The 16,954-nt window shown below is 43.2% G+C and overlaps 2 protein-coding genes across 3 annotated transcripts in view; one reads left to right on the plus strand and one right to left on the minus strand.

The window, feature by feature from the left end:
- ITIH2 (inter-alpha-trypsin inhibitor heavy chain 2) overlaps positions 1–2,766 on the minus strand; it is a 50,099-nt gene extending 47,333 nt beyond the window's left edge. Inside the window, exons 1-2 of one of the 2 annotated variants that reach the window (XM_078329328.1) lie at positions 2,669–2,766; positions 543–645 (exon numbers count right to left, since the gene is read on the minus strand). The gene's annotated coding sequence lies outside the window, so the exon portion shown is untranslated. Of the gene's footprint in view, positions 1–542; positions 663–2,668 lie in introns of both variants that reach the window. The other variant, XM_078329329.1, reaches the window with a different exon arrangement.
- ITIH5 (inter-alpha-trypsin inhibitor heavy chain 5) overlaps positions 1,917–16,954 on the plus strand; it is a 194,077-nt gene continuing 179,039 nt past the window's right edge. The window contains exon 1 of the mRNA XM_035306695.3: positions 1,917–2,026. The gene's annotated coding sequence lies outside the window, so the exon portion shown is untranslated. The remainder of the gene's footprint in view (positions 2,027–16,954) is intronic.

Below are 16,954 nucleotides of genomic sequence, written 5' to 3' on the forward strand. Positions count from 1 at the left end.
CAAGCACAAATTGACTGTAATGTGTCTATCATGGATGAGGTGGGGAATGAAGTTGGAATGAATTCTCGTCTGGTTAATTATAGAACCAGTTGTTTGAACAAATCCAACCAGAAAAGCTCTGATGACCATGATGATGTTAACTAGAAGACATTAACTTAGTGGTAAGAAACAGGGGTCTAGAGTTCACTCAACTGGTTCAAATGAAATATGCTTGAAATAAACACAAGCGATGAAGAAGGTGTGTTGAATATAAATTCTAGAAGTACTACATTAAAGTCTCAGTGCATTCTCCACTATAGACCACGCCTAAAACATTGCATTCAATTCTGGGTGAAATATTATATAAAAGACTTTACTAAATTAGAGGCAAACCATTGAAGGTGGGTCTGGATAGAGATTCAAAACTGTTGTACAAGAATATGCTATTAATACACATTTCAAGAAAAATGTGTGGCCCTCCCTCCAGCGGCCCAGGCCGAGAGAGGCATGGCATGTGGCAGGGAGCAAGGAAACATGGAGGACACATGGCAAAATGCTTCTACCTGGACACGTGGCACGGCGTTTCCACTTGTAGTTCACTGGCCCCCGCAAGCCACATGGCCAGGCTTCATTTCAAGAGGGTGGGGGATTGCAGTCTTTGCTGGCCTGGAAGTAGAAGCAGACTGGATCTTGGTATAGAATAACATCAGCCACTGGAGGAAAGTGCTGAGGTTGGGAGTTGAAAGGAAGTCAATGTGACCGTGAGAATAAGCCCCAGAATTTGCAAGAATCTTGGGAGGGCCCTCGAACTTGGCAGTTCAGAATAGCACATTCAAATAACCTTTGCATAGACAGCAAAGGTGAGTGACTTTAGCTGAGGAAGGGTCACTATGCATCAAACATTTGTACTTTCTTTTTTTTTTCAACTATTATTTTGAGTTCAGGGGCACATGTGCAGGGGAACATTTTCAGGATGTGCACATTTGTTACGTAAGTAAACACGTGCCGTGGTGCTTTGCCACAGAGGTCATCCCATCACCTAGGTATTAAGCCCAGCATCCATTAGCTATTCTTCCTGATACTCTCCCTCCTCCCACCCCCACCCTACAACAGGCCCCAGTGTGTGGTGTTCTCCTGGCCATGTGTCTGTGTGTTCTCATCATTCAGCTCCCACTTATGACGGAGAACATGCAGTATTTGGTTTTCTGTTCCTGCGTTAGTTTGCTGAGGATAACAGCCTCCAGTTCCATCCATGCCCTGCAAAGGACATAGTCTTGTTCCTTTTTATGGTTGCATAGTATTCCATGGAATATGTGTACCACACTTGCTTTATCCAGTCTATCACTGATGGATATTTAGGTTGATTCCATGTCTTTGCTATTGTGAATAGTGCTGTAATGAACATACACGTGCATGTTTCTTTATAATAGAATTATTTATATTCCTTATACCCCAAGTAATGGAACTGCTGGCTCAAATGGTATTTCTGCTCTAGGTCTTTGAGAAATCCACGCACTGTCTTCCACAACGGTTGAACTAATTTGCACTCCCACCAGCACTGTAAAAGCATTTCTTTTTCTCCACAACCTTGAGATCATCTTTTTTTTTTTTTTGTCTTTTTAGTAATTGCCATTCTGACTGGTGTGAGATAATATCTCACTGTGGTTTCTATCTGCATTTCTCTAATAATCAGCGATGTCAAACTTTTTTCATATGTTTTTTGGCCACATGTATGTCTTGTTTTGAGAAGTGTCTTTTCAAGTCCTCTGCCCACTTTTTAATAGAGTTGTTTTTTTCTTGTAAATTTGTTTAAGTACCTAGTAGTTGCTGAATGTTAGATCTTTGTCAGATGGATAGATTGCAACATTTTTCTCCCATTCCGTAGGCTGTTTATTCTGATGATAGTTCCTTTCATGACGCAGAAGCTCTTTAGTTTCGTTAGATCTCACACGCATTTGTGCCTTCCATCACGACCTGCAGCCTCTCCGGAGGCACCAGGCGGTGACCCTGACTCTGCCGGGAGCCCCTTCCTCATATAGTGCAGAAAGTAAGTCTTTATGGTCAACGCATCAGGATAGTGCTGTTTTCTAGACTCACAGAGGGCGTTTTCCGTAGGAAGCTGCTGTGGACTCAGGAACGAGGGTCAGCAGCCTGGGAGAGTTTGGGAAGATAGCTTTAGAGCAACCGCTTACTGGGGGAAAGGCTCCCGTTTTACTCCGAGTTTCCGTGGTTACTTTCACGTGCAGCTCTGCCTAGGGCTGTTGGATGGTACCCACAGGAGGCTCCCGCAGTCCAGCAGCTCCCTTGAAATGGTCTTCAAAGTGAGTCTCCGCTAGATGGCGGGAGGCGCTCGCCTGTTTCCAGCTGATGGAACCAACCTGCGCTGAGGAAGGGACCAGGACCTTGAAGCTGGGGACGAGGCCTCACGCTGGGGACTGCTGAAATGTGCAGTTGGCGGATGTGAGGGACTAAGTCATGCTGTAATCATAACACAGTAAGGGGCTTTATCGTAGTAGTGTTAAATAAGTACACACTCAATAGCACAAGAACCAGTGATGCACTTTTTCCTCTCCCAAAGCATAGTCATGTATGAAAACTGTTACGGATTGATTCTGATACGAAATGTAGAAACAGAATGAATATGTAGGGGTGATTCATCTATAACATGTTATTCAGAGACTGCACTTACTAAGAGACGGTGTAGATACTCATTACAGGAAACTGAGCAGCCAATCAACCAATCGATCGTTACCGAGTATTTCTGCACGCACCGTCCGTTGTTAGACTGCACGGCCTGTCAGACGGTTGTACGTTGTGGTTAAGGGTACAGGATCCGAGGCCAGACAGCCTGAGTTTTTATTACGCATTCGCTATGACCTTGGGCACGTTGCTGCACCTTTCTGGGCATCGGTTTCCTTATCCGTGAAACGGGAATAATCATACCTATCTCATAGTGTTATTGTAAAGACTCAGTCTTTGTGAAGCATTTCAAATACGGTCTTGAACACAGTAAGTGATATATAAATGTCAGTCATCACTATAATTGTTTGTTATGACATGGCTCTTTATAAAGACACTCATTCACTGGAGGGCTCAATGGAACAAAACTGTGTCATGTACATATTACGTGCTAGACAGGGTATTGATCACTATGGATGGATCAAAGGACTATGAGAATGGCTAAGGGGTGGCTTCTGTCTTATAGGATCTAGGAATTTCTTTCTTTCCCCTTCCTTCCTTCTTTCTTTCCCCTTCCTTCCTTCCTTCCTTCCTTCCCTTCTTTCATTTTATGCCAGCCCTGTGCTGTTTTGGTTACTGTATCATCAGCAAAGAGAAATCACTTGACTTCTTTTCCCATTTTGCTAGCTTTTATTTCTGTCTCTTGCCTTATTGCTCTGGCTGGGACTTCCAGTACTATGTTGAATAGGAGTGGTCAGAGGGGAATCCTTGTGTTGTTCCAGTTCTCAGGGAGAATGTTTCCAGCTTTTGCCCATTCAGCATGATGTTGCTTGTGAGTTTGTCATAGAAGACTCTCAGTATTGAGGTAGGTTCCTTCAACGTCTAGGTTGTTGAGGACTTTTAATCATGAGGGGATGCTAGATTTTATTGAAGGCTTTTTCTGCATCTATAGAAATAAACATATGGTTTTTGTTTTTAATGCTGTTTGTGTGGTGAATCACATTTATTAATTTCCACATGTTGAATCAACACTGCATCCCAGGAATAAACCATACTTGATCATGGTGTGACTTAATTTTTTGACATGCTGCTGGATTTGGTTCACTAGAATTTTGTGGAGGATTTTTGCATCTATATTCACCAGGGATGTCTGCCTGTAGTTTCATTTTCTTTTTTCCTTTCTTTATTATTTTTGTTGTTGTTGTGTATTTGCCAGATTTTGGTATGAGAATGACGCTGGCTTTGTAGAATGAGTTTTGTAATAGTTTCAGTAAAATAGGTACCGGGTCTTTGTAAAATTCTTTTCTGTCTGGTAGAATTCAAACATGAATCCATCAGGTTCGGGGCTCTTTTTTGTTGGTAGATTTTTAAGTTATAGATTCAATTTGGGAGCTATGTCTTGGTCTGTTCAGGGTTTTAATTCCTGACCCAGTTTTGGGAGGTTGTTTCTTTCCAGGAATTTATCAATTTCTTCAAAACTTTCCAGTTTGTGTGCATGGAGATATTCATGATAGTCTCTGGGGAGCTTTTCTTCCTTCCTTCCTTCCTTCCTTCCTTCCTTCCTTCCTTCCTTCCTTCCTCCCTCCCTCCCTCCCTCCCTTCTTTCTTCTCTCTCCCTCCCTCCCTCCCTCCTTTCTTTCTTTCTTTCTTTCTTTCTTTCTTTCTTTCTTTCTTTCTTTCTTTCTTTCTCTCTCTCTCTCTCTCTCTCTCTCTCTCTCTCTCTCTCTCTTTTTTAAGAGACAGGGTCTTGCTCTGTTGCCCAGGCTGGAGTGCAATGGCATGACCTTGGCTCACTGCAGCCTTGATCTCCTGTGTTGAAGCAATCTCACCTCAGCCTCCCAAGTAGCTAGGATTACAGGCATGCACCACCATGCCAAGCTAATTTTTGTAACTCTATATATGTAGAGATGGGGTCTCATTTTGCTGCCCAGGCTTGTCTTGAACTCCTGGGCTCAAGTGATCCTCCTGTCTCAGCCTCCCAAAGCACTGGAATTACAGGTGTGAGCCAACATGTCCACCTGAATGCTTTGTATTTTTGGAACACAGACACATTGAAAAAGATTGTGTCATGTCACAAATTCTGAAACCTGACATTAAACAAATGCATGCACATGCACACAGACACATAGGCTTAAATTCCTGGGGCTTAAATAGTATTTTTGGAAGAAGTAAAACAAAGTAAGCCTACCTTGGGCTACCACTTATTAGCCATACGAACTTGGGCACGTTCTTAACCTGTCTTGTCTCTGCTTATCTGTAAGTCAGGATAATCACAGCCTCTACCTTGTGGGGTTGTTGAGAGGATTAAATGAGTTTACTGTAAATAAAGCACTTAAAACTATGCCTTGCATGTGTAAGCAACACAGAAAGGCTTACTATGATTATGATGCAAACTCTCACTGCCTTTATTCTGCCCTGTGGATGTAATTGACACACACATTTAATTTCAATCAAAGTGCCTGGATACAGCCATATAGACCTCGTTCGGGTTTTTCTACATCTTAGGAATTAACATCGTCAACAAGACATTTAAGGTGTTTTAGTGGGATCACACATTTGCATCTGAGAATTGCAGGGGGCAAATATCTTCACTAAATTAAAACATCTTGAACTGCTTTGAAGAATTCATTCCACAAAAGAACCATCTTCATCCGAAGAAAGTTCATGTCACCGAAGCCCATTATTGGCTGCTGCAAGCCCCTAATAGACGGGCTGTCACTGTGGAGCTCAACCATCAAATTGTCTCAGAAAACACACTCTATTATTTTACAATTTTCTCTACATCGCCGTCCCAGCCTACCTGCAATTGTTGCAAGTTTTAAATTCCGAATTCCTGTGTCAGTTCCCGATATCAGTACTATCGGAGTATGACAGGTTGGTTTTTCTTTTGTTTTTAAAAATAATTATTAAACATTGAGGCAAAATTTATATAACATCAAATTAACCATTTTATTTATTTTCATTTTTTAATTTTTAAAGTAAGATTTTTATTTTTTGAGACAGGGTCTCGCTCTGTCACCCAGGCTGGGGTGCAGTGGCACAATTTCAGTTCACTGAAACCTCTGCCCCCTGGGTTCAAGCAATTCTCCTGCCTCAGCCTCCTGAGTAGCTGGGATTACAGGCGCCTGCCACCACATCCCACTAATTTTTGCATTTTTAGTACAGACAGGGTTTCACCCTGTTGGCCAGGCTGGTCTTGAATTCCTGACCTCAAAGTGATCTGCCTGCCTCAGCCTCCCAAAGTGCTGGGGTTACAGATATGAGCTACTGCACCAGCAAAAGTATGAATTTTTAATTTGTGATATTCCAGTTTTAAAATATTGGCAGTAATTACATTTTCATTTAATTTCTTGGAACTCTGAAGGCTGACCTTGTTTAGGCAAAATAAATATGTCTTTGGGCATTATCTCTCTCTTAATATTTAGGTGGTACAAGTGCAGGTTTTTTTTACATGTCTATATTGCATAGTGCAAATTACTCATTTCATTTAATTATTTTTTTTAATTTTTATTTTTTGAGAGATGGAGTCTTACTCTTGTTCTCAGGCTGGAGGGTAGTGGCATGATTTCAGTAACCTCTGCCTCCTGGATTCAAGCGATTCTTCTGACACAGCTTCCCAAGTAGCTGGGATGACAGGCACCTGCCACCACGCCCAGATTTTTTTTTTTTTTTTTTTTTTTGTAGAGATGGGGTTTCACTATATGTTAGTCAGGCTGATCTTGAACTCCTGACCTCAGGTGATCCACCTGCCTTGGCCTCCCAAAGTGCTAGGATTACAGGCATGAGCCACTGTGCCCAGGCAACAAGTTACTCATTTAAAGTGAACGATTCAGTGGCATTTAGTATCTTCACAATGTGGTGCAACCACCACCTCTATTGAGAATGGAGAAATTTAACACAGAATTCAGAAGCAGCCTTGTGGCTCCTGGAGTCCTTGGCTTATACACTGTCCAGTGTTAGGCTGGGAGCCCTCAGTGGGGGTGGGTGGGTCTCTTCTTTTTGGTCTCCTCACTCTGTGAGTCCTCCCTTTTACCAGGTGATATGTTTTGGATCTGTGTCCCCACCCAACTGTCATGTTCAGTTGTGATCCTCAGTGTTGGCGGTGGGGCCTGGCGGGAGATGGCCTGGCTCATGACCCAGTGGATTTCTCATGAATGGATTAGTGCCATCCCCTTGGTACTGTCCAGCCCCTGCTCTGGCCATGTGATGCATCTGCTCCCCCTTTGCCTGCTCACGTCATTCAGGCAAGCTGGGACACGGGAGCAGTCAGGAGGACAGAGGGGTCCCACTGAAGCTTGCCCGGTGGGGGTCACCGTCAGATTTGCCACGAAGGAGCATTCCAAAGGCTGGTTAAGTAAATTCCTATAGCTCATTCAGCTGATGGAAGGTAGAAGGAACTCACCATGGTTTTAAGTTTCCTGGAGCCTCCTTAGAGGCCAAGCAGATGCCAGCATCATGCTTCCTGTACGGGCTGTGAGCCAATTAGATTCTTTTCTTTATAAATTACCCAGTCTCAGGTATTTCTTTATAGCAGTGTGAGAATGGACTAATACACCAGACATGTTCTGTCGAGAAAGAGGAGAGGTGAGGACTGGGAAAGAACAGACACAACCTAGCATTGGGGGTGAGGTGGTTAATTTTATGTGTCAACTTGACTGGGCCACAGTGCCCAGATATTTGGTCCAACATTATTCTGTTTCTATGAGGCTGGTTTTTGGGTGTGATTTACACTGAGATGGGTGGATTTGAGGAAAGCAGATTTCCCTTCGTAATGTGAGTGGGCCTCATTCTATCAGTTGAAGGCCTGAATAGGACAGACTGAACTCCCCTGAGCAAGAGGAAATTCTCCAGCAGATGAATGGCCTTTGGACAACACACAAGGCTGCCAAAAATATCAGGCATGGCAGAGAAAGACCCTTCTTTCCTCTCCCTGCTCACCTCCTCATAGGCTCCCATCTTCCACAAGACATAGATATGAAAAACTTTACTTTAAAAAATTTTATTTTCAGATGATTCTAGATTCATAGGAAGTTGCAAGACTAGTGCATAGAGGTTCCCTCTACTATTTACTCAGTTTCCCCTGGTAAAATCTTGCACAACTATAGCACAATCTCAAAACCAGAGATATTGACATTGTACAATCCACAGACTTAGTCTTCAGCAGTCTCAGGTGCATGCGCATGTGTGTGTGTGTGTGTGTTGTTTAGTTCTATGCAATCTTATCACACTTGTAGGTTTGTATATCCAGTGCCACAGTCAAGATACACAACATTTCATCAACTCAGAGATCTTCATGCAAATATCCTTTGATAGCTTCACTAATCTTCCCTCCCTTCCTTCTCCCTGGCAAACACTGCTCTTGTTTCTATAATTTTGTTATTTAGAGAATGGTACACAAACGGAATCCTGCAGTAGGTAACCTTCTGAGATTGGTTATTTCACTCAGTATGATAACCTTGAGGTGCACTCAAGTTGCTGCATACATCGGTGGTTTGTTCTTTTTTAATGCTGTGTAGTAGTCCACAGGTTCAATGTGCTACAGTTCGTTTAAGCATTTACCACTGAAGAACATTGCAGTTGTTTCAAATTTGGGGCTATTACAAATAAAGCTCCTATAAATATTTATGAACAGGAGAGGTGCATTGGCTCACACCTGTAATCCAGTACTTTGGGAGGCCAAGGGAGGAAGATTGCTTGTGTCCAGGAGTTTGAGATCAGCCTGAGCAAGAGAAAGAGACCTCATCTCTACAGATAACAAAAATGTTAGCCAGGCATGGTGACATGTGCATGTGGTCCCAGCTACTTGGGAGGCTGAGGTGGGAGGATTACTTGAACCTGGGAGGTCAAGGCTGCAGTGAGCTGTGATTGCACCACTGCACTCCAGCCTGGGCAACAGAGCAAGACTCCGTTTCAGAGAGAAAAAAAATTAAATACAAGTTTTTATGTTGACCTGTTTTTATTTCTCTGGAATAAATGCCTAGAACTGGGATACCTGGGTCATAGAGTAAGCATAGATTTAATTTTTAGGATTTTGTTCTTAAAGAAGCTACCAAATGAATTTCCAGAATGGCTGTACCATTTTACATGTCCACCCTCAATTCTGAGAGATCCAGCTTTTTGTGGCCTCACCAGCTTTTGCTATTGTCACTGCTTTTTACTTTAGTGGTCCTAACAGGTGTGTAGTGATGTGTTCATTGTGGTTCGAATTTGCATTTCCCTAACAGCTAAGAAGGTTCACCATCTTTTCATGTCTTTATTTGCCATCTGCCCATCCCCTCTGGTGAAATATCTGTTACTGTCTGTTGCCTATTTACTAATCAGATTGTTTATTTACGGTTGAATTTAGAGAGTTCTTTATAGTTTCTAGATAGGTGTCTTTTGTTAGATACATGGTTGCAAATATTTTCTTCCAGTTTGTAGCTTATGTTTTCATCCTCTTGACAGGGACTTTTATAAGCAAAAGTTTTAGACTTTGGTGAAGTCCGATTCACTGATTGTTTTCTTCTGTGGATTGTGCTTTTGGCGTCATGCCTGTGGACTCTATGATAAGCCCTCACTCCTGATGGAGAAGGAAGGAGCCCAGTTTCCCCTAGGTGACCAAGGAGGTGGAATGGGGTACAGAAATGCAGCAATCCTGGAGAGGTCTTGCAGGTGGACAGGGATAATCCTTATAACTGGTGGCCAGATGGGCACTTGAGTCACTGTGTGGAGTCCAGCACAGAGGCAGACACGGTTCTAAACCAGATGTGATGGCACACAGACCAGTGAACAGATTGTGTTGGTCAGCTCAGCCTTCTATAACAAAACACCACAGGCTCGTGGCTTAAACAATAGACATTCTGTCTCAGTTTTGGAGGCTGGAAGTCCAAGATCAAAGCCCCAGCTAATTTTGCTCCTGGTGAGGGCTCTCTTCCAGGCTGGCAGTCAGCAGCCTTCTCTCGGTGGTAGGGGAATGGGGGAGGGAACAAAGAGAGACAGAGACAGAGAGTGAGAATGACAGAGAGAATGTGTGGACAAGAGAAAGAGAGAGTGAGTGAGAAAGAGGGAGAGAGAGAGAGAGAGAGAGAGAGCTCTTTGAGTCTCTCTTCCTATTCTTGTTAGGATGCTCATCCTATCATGAGGTCTCCGTCCCCCGACCTCATCTAAACCTAATCACCTCCCAAAGCACCACCTCCCAACACCATCACAGTGGGGGTTAGCGCTTCAACATAGGAATTTGAGGATGACACAAATATTCAGCCCATAACACAGGTGATGACAAGACCAGTGACCCCTCCCTCACCCCCACCCTATTCTCTGATGACTTCATGAAACTTAGAACCAACCCAATGGATAGGTGGGAAGGTGAGGAACCCTGAATTGACTAAGAAAGCAACACTCTGACTTTTGAGAAAACCCATAGTGGTGGTTTATCATGCATTGGCAAGAGTAAATTTTGTTCCGCTCAAGGGAATGCTAACTCTGTATGCAGATAACTCAGATATACGGGGAAAAAAGATTACATCTTTTATTCAACAAGTCTGTTCCTGGGAGATGCAACCCTGCCACATGTATTGTGCGAGAAGAGGCTTTCCTCCCCGCCCACCGGGCAAGCTGCCTATCAGCACCACCTGAAGAACCTGATGATGCCTCATTGTGAGGGCTTGGTATCTCTCGGCATCAGCCACAAAACCAGCACTGCCTGACTTTAGCCAAAACCCTCCCAAAGACATGCCTGCGGCCTTTGGCAAAAGCTCTCTGGAGATGCCCCAGCATCTGTCTGACACACCTGGCAACTCTTCAGGAAGAAAACACACCCTGGGAATTAGCTTCATGTTTTTCTGGCTTCTCTGTCTTCATGACTTAGAGTGAAAGAAAGCGCGAGGGTGGGGGCCTAGCGTGGGGTGTGGAGGCAGGTGGAGCGGAAGCTCCGGTTCACTCATAGCATTAGCACATCCTCTGTTCTATCCCTGGTCTGCTGTGATCCCAGGTCAAAGCCCAGAAAACTAGGATGCAACTTGTTGCTCTCGGCATCCATCCCAAGGAAATAAAAATGATTCTCGAGTTTGGGCTAAGATTTTTTTTTTTTTTTTTCAGTATTTAAATCTTTCTGTAGAAACAAATCATTTCTCAACTGGTAAATATTTCTTCAGAACTGTTTGTCCAGCACTGAATTACACATAAATTCAGAACGGCAAAGATGAAGGCAAACGCTGGCATGTGTGTGTGTGTGTGTGTGCGTGCGTGTGCATGTGTGTGTGTGCGTGTGTGTGTGTGCACGCACTTTTAGGCAATAAGGCAAAATTAACGCTAATTGTGCCTTCTGGTGACTTCAGGAATATAATAAACATATTACTAAATATTATGAATCTTAAAATGTTTCAAGGGATAAATAGTTTTAGTGTGTCTGGAGGATGGTTATACTGGTTTTTGAGAGCAAGTTTTTCAAAATGGAGAGATTCTTGTAGAGGCAAGTTTGGGATAGAAAAACAGATGACGAAGGGGAAATGCATGGATTGGAACTTGCTTCTTCTGCCACATAGAATTCAAGACCATGGGAATTCAGTATCCTAAGAAAAGATTAAGCATTATGGTATTAAACTGAGTGTCTGAAATTCAGTTGCCTTTTTCCAGTTTTTGTAATTACAGTTCCCACAAGTTGAATAAATAAAAAAGAGAGATGAGTGTGTCCTCACATATTTTTGGCAATGGAGGAGTCAATATTCTGCCACTCTTTAAAAATACTCCCCTTTAGAGAGGGACACACTTGGTCGAAGGCTGTGCATCCAGCCAATGCCTGTGCAGGCCAGTGTTGCAAGAATTTCAAAGGAAATCACAACGGGAAAAGCACACTAAGTAAACTAAGTCTAAATCTACTATACTAACTAAGTTTTCTTTATTCATTCAACAAACAGTTCCCAAGCTGAGGTACATGCTGAATGTGGACAAAGTACATAAAGATGAAAAGAAGACATAGTTGCCCTCCACTGGGTCTTGGTTTAGTGAGAGAGAGACATATAGACACAGAGCTGGGTGCTCTGTTGAAGGCACGAGTGGCATTTATCAACCTGATGAAATCTGGAAGACACCCTGGAGGAGGTGACATTTGCAGGATGGGGTGGGAAGGCAAAGGCAGACATTCCAGAAAAGAGAACAATCCATGCAAAGCAAGAGGCAATAAGGAATGGGGGTGCTGAGGAAACCAGGAGTTGAGCATGGCTGCCGTGTGTGTGTGTGTATGCGTGTGTGTGCATGTGTGTGTGTGTAAGCATGAGCCCAGGAGGGGTGGTTAGAAGAGGGGCATGCAGGTCCCTCCCACTGTGAGCCACTGAGGTTTGTATCTACCCAGTAAACCCAAGAGAGATAAAATCTTCATTAAGAGAGACCTGAGGGGTCAAGTGTTCCCCTCCCCACCCCCTCCTCCTTTTCTTTCTCCTCCTCTTCCTTCTCCTCCTCCTTCTCCTCCTTTCATTCCTCCTCTTCTTTTGGCTGTAGTTGTAAATTAATTTATTAGCCCTGAATATGTAGTACATTCACTGTGGTAAAAAATAATCAAATATTAAAATAATACAGTAAATATATAATGCAGTAAAACAACAAAACTGAACCCATCCCTTTCTGAGATCAAATCTGTCCTGTTCCCATCCTCTTGGCACCTCATTCCCACAAATGCTTTCCTTTGTGGTTTATGTTTCCTAGAATTTGTTTATGCAAAACATGTACGCAGCTATGAATATGCTTTCTTACTTTCTGTCCCTACACTAAAGGCAGCCTGCACTTTGCTCTGTCTTTCCTAATTACGTGACACTGGCTGTCTTTCTGTGGCAGGACTTAGAAGCCTCCCCTATTCTTTCTCAGGCTTCAGAGTAACACATTGTATCTAATGGGACTTCATAGTATTGCATTGTATCTAGTGGGACTTCATAGTAACACACTGTATCTAATTTGACTTCATAGCACCACAATGTATCTAACCAGACTTCATAGTAGCACATTGTATCGACTGGAACTTCATAGTAGCACATTGTATCTAATGGGACTTCATAGTAACACACTGTATCTAATTTGACTTCATAACACCACAATGTATCTAACCAGACTTCATAGTGGCACATTGTATCTACTGGAACTTCATAGTATTGCATTGTATCTAGTGGGACTTCATAGTAACACACTGTATCTAATTTGACTTCATAGCACCACAATGTATCTAACCAGACTTCATAGTGGCACATTGTATCTACTGGAACTTCATAGTATTGCATTGTATCTAATGGGACTTCATAGTAACACACTGTATCTAATTTGACTTCATAGCACCACAGTGTATCTAACCAGACTTCATAGTTACACATTGTATCTACTGGGACTTCCTAGTAACACACTGTATCTAATTTGACTTCATAGCACCACAATGTATCTAACCAGACTTCATAGTAGCACATTGTATCGACTGGAACTTCATAGTAGCACATTGTATCTAATGGGACTTCATAGTAACACACTGTATCTAATTTGACTTCATAACACCACAATGTATCTAACCAGACTTCATAGTGGCACATTGTATCTACTGGAACTTCATAGTATTGCATTGTATCTAGTGGGACTTCATAGTAACACACTGTATCTAATTTGACTTCATAGCACCACAATGTATCTAACCAGACTTCATAGTGGCACATTGTATCTACTGGAACTTCATAGTATTGCATTGTATCTAATGGGACTTCATAGTAACACACTGTATCTAATTTGACTTCATAGCACCACAGTGTATCTAACCAGACTTCATAGTTACACATTGTATCTACTGGGACTTCCTAGTAACACACTGTATCTAATTTGACTTCATAGCACCACAATGTATCTAACCAGACTTCATAGTTACACATCGTATCTAACCGTAGTAGCACATTGTATCTAACCAGACTCCTGTTAATGAACCTTTGGGTTGTTTCCAATCTCTGGACATTACAAACAAATTCATACTGTAATGTGTAATGTTGTACCCACACCTTTCTGTAGGTGAGCAGGTTTATTTGAATGATCAATTCTCCAAAGTGGGTTTTATGGATCAAACAGCAGATGCTCGTGCAGAATCGATGGGATCACTGCCAGAGGCTTGCGTTGCTTTGGCGTTTCATATTAGGCATATTGCATAATCGCACAGAGTTCTTGACGTATATGGCCATGGACAGGTGTCACAGCCAGGATGGAGAGCCCACAGCACTCATGACATTGGAAAAGCACTGGTGTTCAACTACTCACTGGATGGAATTGGTGGTGGCAGCCAGCTCGGGTAACAGAAATAGTAATCGTTGTTATAAGTTGCATGTGTATGCTACCATAGTTGTGGGATGTGTGAGCAGGATTTCTGTGTCATCAAGAAGGTTATTCTTTTCTTTATTTCCTTCCTTCCTTATTTTCTCCCTCTTTCTCTTTATTTTCCTCTCATTCCCTCTTCCCCTTCTTTCCTGCCTGCTGCCTCCTTCCCTCCTTCCTGCTTTCCTTTCCTCTTTCTCTTTCCCTCCCTCTCTTTTTTCCTTTCTTCCCTCCCTCCCTTCCTTTTCTTCTCTCTCTCCCTCCCTTTTTTCTGTTCCCTCCCTCTCTCCCTCCCTCCCTCCCTCCCTTCCTTCCTTTTTCTTTCTTTCTTGATGGGGGTCTTGCTATGTTGCTCAGGCTGGTTTTGAACTCCAAATCAGAGTCTAATTTGGGTCCTCAGTCTGCAAGTGAATAATTAAAATATGGTAAGCATTACACTCTGTGAACCTTGATGAGTTCAGCAATCGCCAATCATAATTTACAAACTGCATTCTCTATTTCTTCCTTCACAAATCTCTAGACAAAACTAAATGCTTGGTGAAGTGGATGAAAAGCGGGTGTAACTAGACTCCTGGCAGCTATAACTGAGCTTCTGAGAAATTATTGAATCCAAGTGAAAAGGAACCCAGTTCCTCCCTAGCAGTCCCTCTAATCAAGAAAAAAAAAAAAAAAAAAAAAGCCAAGGTTGTGAAAAACTGTAGCGAGTCTACACAGTTGTCAGGGGGCCAAGAGAAACACACAAGGCCAGATAAGTAGATTAAAAAGGTGCAGACCAAGGACGGGGAGAAAGAGCTGGCCCAGAACAGAACAACGGCCGCTCAGAGGCTCAGGGGCGAGGATGGGAGCAGGGAGGAGGTGGAGGCCAAAGGACTAGGCTGTGACTTGACTCTACCCATGGGGTGTCAGGGTGTAAATTCAAGGGAGAGGTTTAAAAGAAAACAAAGCACACCCTGCGTTCAGCTCTTTAATCTCTTCAAGTCACAGTGGTGGTTGTTTTGAGACAGTTTCGCTCTTACTGCCCAGGTTGGAGTGTGATGGCAAGACTCGGCTCACTGCAGTCTCTGCCTCCCGGGTTCAAGCAATCATCTGCCCTCAGCCTCCGGAGTAGCTGGGATTACAGGCATGCGCCACCACACCTGGCAAATTTTGTGTTTTTAGTAGAGATGAGGTTTCCCCATATTGGTCAGCCTGGTCTCAAACTCCCAACCTCAGGTGATCTGCCCGCTTCAGCCTCCCAAAGTGCTGGGATTACAGGCGTGAGCCACCATGCCAGGCCCTAAGTCAAGGTTGTTTTGACTCTGCTTTTGGGCCCATCCATTGGTCATCTCCAGTAGGAGACCAGGATAAAGGGATAACTCTCACAAGTGTGATTAGATAATTCTGGAATACTTCAGTCCGTCATTCGTGGGAATCATTTCCTAGAAATGGCATGGACAGAATCTCTGGCCCAGGAGAAACAGCTCCTGTTCATTCTTGGACTCTGAGTCCCTTGTTGCTGAGCTCTGCACCTAGAGCCTGTCTATGAACACTGGGGTCCTTCCCTGCCACTTGTCACTCATGGCACGTGGTGCTGTGAATGAATGGAGCTACACACCCTGTGGGGCCTTTTCTAGCCTTGAGGTTTTATGTGTTCAGTAACTGGAAATTCAGCTCCTCCTGGAAGTAAAATGAGAAGTGGACTGAAAGGCCACGTGTGGGGACACCTTGGCCCTTATTCAAATATGTCCCCCTTTTTGGGGTGGGTTGATTTTTTTCAGCCTTATTTGTAAGGCTGTTACAAATCATTGCCTATACGTGTTGACAGTCTTGGAACACTTTCACTGGGTCTTATTTTTTTTATCACACTGACCTAGTTTTTAGAGATCATCATACAGATACACAGGTGTCACACACAATACTGAACTATTGCGGCTTGAAAATAAGAGGAAGTTCAGAAGCTCTCTCAAGTCATATAGTGAGGTAGCAGTCAAGTTTGCACCACTGCCCAGCCCTGCCTCCCTGGCACAGCCTGGCTCTACCCCCGCCCCACTCATTCCTTCCATCTACTAATCCCATTCATCAAAAGGACATTAACTGCTAACAGTATATTTAGAACAGTGCTAGAAGTTGGGTGAGATGCTTGTCCTCAAAGAGTTGATCCAATTGGAGAAAATGGCCTTATATTAAACAAACAACACATTAGCACCGCAGCCGAGAGCAGAATCAGAGGGTGCTCCCGGGTGAAGAAAATAAAACGGATATTTCTTAACGCCGGACTGCTGTAAAGCCAGTCAGTATGAATCTGGGGAAGAAGATCAGATATAAAGGCAAAAATAGCTTAATGTGACCCCTTCAGCATTTCAAGAGAAAGGGATGGTAGGGAAGGAAAGACAAATGAGACCACGGAGTCTCTGTTCTGTTGCAATCATGGGATTGAAATAATGGCGGCTGTGTGGTTCCCTGTTGCAAATAACCTGGCTTTGTCCAATTCGACTTCCGGTTCACAAATAGTTACTTTCCTCTCCAGGAAAAAATAGGCAAATCCTGATTCCAGAAGACTTGCAATGATCTTCCTTGGTTACAAGCAAGGACAGGACGGGCACACAATTTGTTTGCTGCCAGGCTTGTCATGGTTTTGCTGCGGACACCTCGCTGGACGAACGACTGTGGTTTCTTGCTGGTTGCATGCTCTGTAGTCAGTGGCGAGGCTGTTAAAGGGTTAACTGCTAATGACAATAATTTCACAGTAGCAGGCGCTTGTTTTTAACAAAAACAGCATTTCCGCAAGAATAAATTAAGTATTTTCGAGGATCTCACCACAAACGAACCTAACCACTGTTTTAATTTTTCTTTTTCTTTTTCTTTCTTTCTTTTTTTTTTTTTTTTTTTTTTTTTTTTTTGAGATGGAGTCTCGCTCTGTCGCCCAGGCTGGAGTGCAGTGGTGCGATCTTGGCTCACTGCAACCTCCGCCTCGCGGTTCAAGCGATTTTCCTGCCTCAGCCTCCCGAGTAGC

The sequence above is a fragment of the Callithrix jacchus genome, chromosome 7, assembly GCF_049354715.1.
Source record: "Callithrix jacchus isolate 240 chromosome 7, calJac240_pri, whole genome shotgun sequence".
NCBI lineage: Eukaryota > Metazoa > Chordata > Mammalia > Primates > Cebidae > Callithrix > Callithrix jacchus.